The sequence below is a fragment of the Populus trichocarpa genome, chromosome 15 (genome assembly GCF_000002775.5).
Source record: "Populus trichocarpa isolate Nisqually-1 chromosome 15, P.trichocarpa_v4.1, whole genome shotgun sequence".
Taxonomy (NCBI): Eukaryota; Viridiplantae; Streptophyta; class Magnoliopsida; order Malpighiales; family Salicaceae; genus Populus; species Populus trichocarpa.
This window is the reverse complement of record NC_037299.2, coordinates 6,961,679-6,967,678: the sequence shown is the minus strand read 5'-3', so window position 1 is coordinate 6,967,678 and position 6,000 is coordinate 6,961,679.

Genomic DNA, 6,000 nt, shown 5'->3' with positions numbered 1-6,000 from the left:
TAGGAGGGGAAGGAAAAATGATGAAATTGAAGTGGAATAGAATGAAAATAAGTTGAAATAACAAGTAAATGAAGAAAAATTTGGGGGAGGAAAAAGAAACACCACATTCGGCCAAATGAAGGAAAAAGTGGGAGAATGAGTTTTGATGTTAATGCTTAGAAACAAACCATGTTTAATCATGATAATTGAAAATGTAAGAAAGACTAAATGAAGAGATAGCATTTAAATTGAGAAAATAATAATAATAATAATAATAATAATAATAATAATAATAATAATAATAATAATAATAATAATAATAAGTAAATTCAAATTAAAAGAGAAATAAACTAGTTAAAAGAAAATATGAAGACAAGATGTCTAGATTGTGTTTGAATATAGTATTTAGATAAAATGAATAATATGATGTGAGGGTATAAAGAATAGAAGAATTATTTGATGGAGGAATTATGAACATAGAGTAAGCAAAGAACTAACTTGAGTTAAATATGAGGTTGTATGTAAAATAATGATGTTATATTTGAGAATGAATTTGTATTAGAACAAATTACAAATAAAAATATTACGTGCTTTGTGTTTCGGCACGTAAGAAAAATATTGACGGACTAATAATATAATGACACTTGATTGATTCAGGAGTTGTGTCTGGAGCTGGTTATCAGACAGGAGGAGCTGGGTCATCCCGAGCAGAAGGTAGGTGATTCGTCACCTTATTTTGTAATTTTTAGTTTCCCTAATAATCTATGTTGCTTATTTAATTGATATTAAACGAATGGAGCAAATGAATAAATTGAGTTATGATTATGTGAATTACCGGTAAATTATGTGAAATTACCGATTTTGTTGGTTAACAAAGAGGTTAACCGGATATGGGGTAATTCGTATGGAATTACCGGATTGTTTGGCTAATAAAAGAGGTTAGCCGGATGCTGGGTAATTCAAATGGAATTACCGGATTGATTGGCTAATAAAAGAGGTTAGCCGGATGCTGGGTACACCGGATTGATTGGCTAATAAAAGAGGTTAGCCGGATGCTGGGTAATTCGAATGGAATTACCGGATTGATTGGTTAATAAAAAAGGTTAGCCGGATGCTGGGTAATTCGAATGGAATTACCGGATTGATTGGCTAACAAAAGAGGTTAGCCGGATGATGGGTAATTCGAATGGAAGTACTAGATCTATTGGTGACTGAGGAAGGAAACCAAATTTCTGAGTAATTATATGGAAGTGTTAGATTTATTTGGTAATTAAGATGAGATAGCTGGATTTTTAAATTTTGAAAAGATTATGTAAATTAAGGGATTAAGTTAGATTGAAGTAGAAGTATTAAATTTCAAAGGTTAAGAGTAATTAATTAATATTAGAATAATATAGTGAGTAAGTTACTTAATATTGTTATTGTTGAAACAGGTACATCGCGAGGTGATGCAGATCGTTAAATGTAGGAATACTCCTGTTTATGAATTACTATTTTGGAATGTAATATTCATGTCTTTACTTTGAATGTAAATCCTTTTGTGTTGTAAAAATTAAGTAGAAGGTGTAATATCTAGTGGATGTATTATATATATGTATAGTTGTTAGTATGACCAAATCATTTTCAAAATGATAAGATAAGATTTATTATAAATATAATATGACTCTTAATCTTAATGTTGTATTTATGCAGTTTAAAGGCTTATATGTAGTTAGTTAGCATTTATTACGTTTAATGATGAATTTGTTTATCTTTTGAGTTGTTTTGGTAGTACATTTATGTTGATTTACTAATTGATATTATGAGGCTTGCATATATTGATAAGTATAAATATTGAGTTATTGTTTGATGAATGGAATGTGATCCAGGATGATTGGATCAAGATGGAAGTCGTAATGACATATAATAGAAGTGTTGTCGATAACTTGGTACCAACAAAAATAGAGGAAACTTTGCCGAAATTTTAAAAAAAAAATCCCATAATTTTAGACATATTACCCAATACTTGACATTGGTAAAGAAATGTTGGGAGATTTCATGATATTATAATTTGAGGGTGTTATAAAAATATTCCTTGTAATTTCTCATGTTTTAACTTACTAAAATATCTCTTACTTTCTCCCTATAAAAAAATATGGATATATGATTAGTACTTAAAAGTGCATTCTCATTCAAGTTTTATATCATCATATTGCACTTAAAGTATCATTAAATTGCCTAACTTAAGCATGTTTTATAATAACAAGTCTGATAATATAAGATAGCTTTAATCTATGGTAAATGCTCATTTTAAATGCAGGCATATCTCACAATTCAAAAAAATATTGATTGATGTGAGTAACTATTGAAAGTGAAAGGACAAAGAAAGGACTAAGCTTAGAAAAGAGATGCTGGTTCAATTCAGATTAGAACACCGTTCAGTCATTAGGTCATATCTGGAGCTGTAGATCTTTGATTTCATTCTGGTTTATATGGATATAAAGCTATGACATAGGCCTAAAACATTCATGAAGAGTCCAAGACTCAATTCTGCCATTTTGGAGTCCAAATCTTAGCATCAAAAGAGAAGTTTGAATCAGTTCTACAGCCCAGACACTTTTCAGTGTTCAGTCCATATCTCGGGTTCTGGAAGTCCAAATGAATAGTTCTTTTTGGCATATAAAAGGAGGCATTTGTCATACATTTAGGCATCTTAGTTTTCAGATCAAGATCATTTTCATGCTTTCTCTATTTGTAATATTCAAGTTTTATTTCATGTTTTATTTTTATTAATATCTTGTTTATGCTTTTCATTTCCTTTACTACTCTTAGTTAACTTATATCATAATTATGTTCTCATCTTGTTTATTTATGTTCTTCTTCTCCATTATGACTAGCTAAGTTAATTATGTCAATGTGAAAAGGTTTCACTAATGGTGTTAGAATATGTATAATATAAACTCAACATGGACTTCAATGTTTATATCCAAGAGAATTTGTTATTAATATGTCTTATCTTTTTATCTTACTAATTCTTAATACATTGCTTGTTAAATGATTAATCTAGATTTGTATTGTATAACACTTGGTACAATAAATGATTGATCCTTCATAGTCTTCGACCGACATCGTTGTTATGAGAGGAACTTGATTTGTTGTTAACATAAGTTAGCATCATGAATTCCTGATAATATTTAAAAGTATGGTGTTACTAAAATAAGATAATTAATATGATCATGTTGAAAATTTATAATGAACTATTAAGGATAAATCATCCGATTGGAACCTTTTTTATGTGTGGTTTCCAATTGAGTAATAAAAAGAGTTTATACTATACTTATTTCTAATACCATTAGTGGATCCTCTAACCTTGACAACTGTTTTTATCATTGTTTAATCCTCACATTAATCTCACATCTCAAAGATCGTTTTAACTCTTTGTTACATTATATATTATTTATAATTTATATAGTTGACCTCCTTGTGGATCGACCCCGGTCTTGCCGGGTTATTTATTACTTTGACACTCCTACACTTGCGATAAGATATCAACTCTTTGATCGTGTCAAGTTTTTAGCGCCATTGTCAGGGAGGTAAATTATTGTATAAATTTTATTTTATTTTTTATCTTTTCACTTTTCTCTTATCTAACTTTTGTTTTGTTTTTTTTTTTTTTTTTTCTGCACTTGCATGAGAGTTTAGTCACGCACATTAAGTGGTAGACTTTCTAGGAAATCTTCATCTTCATTTGAAAACATGGCCGAAGAGGATAACCAGTCACTTCATAATAAGAATAATGAGAATAATCGTGTTAGAACACTGAAAGACCACATGAATCCAATAAGAACAAGTGCACCATCATGTATAGTTTTCCCTCCTGATGCATCTCACTTCAATTTTAAGCCAGGCATTATTCAACTTTTACCTACTTTTCATGGCTTAGATCTAGAAAATCCATACTTGCATTTAAGAGAATTTGAAGAAGTTTGTAACACGTATAATGACTTAAATTGTAGCATGAACACCATCAGATTAAAGCTTTTTCCTTTTTCATTAAAAGATAAAGCTAAAACATGGCTACAAAATCTTAGGTCAGGATCCATTCTCATAAAAATGCGACAACAGTTTTTGAAGAAGTCTTTCCCTTCTCATAGAACAAACTCTTTCAAAAGACAAATCACCACTTTCACTCAAAAACCAGGAGAAACATTTTACCAATGTTGAGATAGGTATACAGACTTGTTTAATACCTGTCCTCATCATGGTTTTGAAACATGGAGATTAGTTTCACATTTTTATGAAGGGTTAACACCGAAAGATAGACAAATGGTGGAATTGATGTGCAATGGAACTTTTAAAAATAAATAACCTGATGAAGCAATGGAGTACCTAGACTTGTTAGCTGAAAATGCTCAAAATTGGGACACTATAGGCACTTGTAAGGCACCAGGTAAAACTCAACCTCATACATCTAGTGGAGGAATGTACAACCTTAGGGAAGATCATGACCTCCAAGCTAAATTTGCATCTTTAGCTAGAAAAGTCGAGGCACTTGAATTTAAAAAGAGTGGTCAATTAAAATATGTTCAAGACATTGTGTGTCAAATCTGTGAAACTAACAAACATTCAACCAATGATTATCCAACTTTGCCTTCTTTTAAGGAATGTCTCCATGAACAGGCCAATGCTTTAAACAATTTTCAAAGGCCAAATCATAACCCATACTCGCAAACATACAACTCTGGTTGGAGAAATTATCCAAATTTCAGTTGGAAGAGTGGTAACAATAATGCACAAACTTCATAACCACCATTTCAAGCCCACCATAATTTTCAAAATTCTCAAGGATATGCACCTTCTTATGCTCCCCCTAGAAGAAATCTTGAGGAAACATTGCATGCATTCATTGAAAAGTAAGAGACAATCAACACTTAACATGCTCAAACCATGGCAGATTTAAAAGATACTCTTGCAAAATTCACATATGCTCTCAGTTTTCAGGAGAAAGGTAAGTTTCCATCTCAACCACAACAAAATCCCAAAGGGAAATACAATCCAAATACGAGCAGCTCTGGAAGACAACACATAGATCAAGTTAAATTAGTCATTACTCTCCGCAATGGTTATTGAAAAACCCATTCTTGAACCTTGTGGGAAAGAAGATGAGTTAGTCTCTGAAGGTAAGGAAAGGGTTGAACCTGAACATTGTAAAGAAAATACTGATTCCCCATCAACACTTCCATTTCCTCATGCCATGACCAAACAAAGGAAAGTCAATCACAATTCTGAAATCTTTGAAACTTTCAAACAGGTAAGGATCAATATACCTTTGTTGGATGCTATTAAACATGTACCTTCTTATGCTAAATTTTTGAAACATTTGTGCACCGTGAAGAGAAAACTGAATGTGAAAAAGAAAGTTTTTTTAGCCGAACAAGTAAGTGTCATTCTTCAAAACAATAATGCTTTGAAATATAAAGACCCTGGTTGTCCTACAATTTCATGCTTTATTGGAGAACATAAAATTGAAAGAGCTTTACTTGATCTTGGAGGTAGTGTGAATTTATTTCCATATTCGGTTTTTCAAAGTCTCAATCTAGGTGAGTTAAAACCAACTTCTGTAACTCTTTCACTTGCTGATAGATCTGTAAAGGTGCCTAGAGGAATAGTTGAGGATGTGTTAGTACAAGTTGATAAATTTATTTATCTTGTGCATTTTGTTGTCTTGGACACACAACCTGTTGAAGCATGTAATTCAATTCCAATTATTTTAGGACGTCCATCTCTTGCAACTTCTAACGCATTGATTAATTGTAGGAATGGACTGATGAAGTTATCATTTGGAAACATGACAATGGAAATGAATATTTTCAATATTTGCAAGCAACCTGAAGATGATAATGATTTCTAGGAAATAGATCTTATTGAAGAATTAGTTTATGATCAATTTGAATATACTTTGAGTAAAACTGACTTCAATGAATCTGAAGATTTATAAATGATTTATTCTCAGGAAACAATCAAGGATAAGAAAGGCACCGA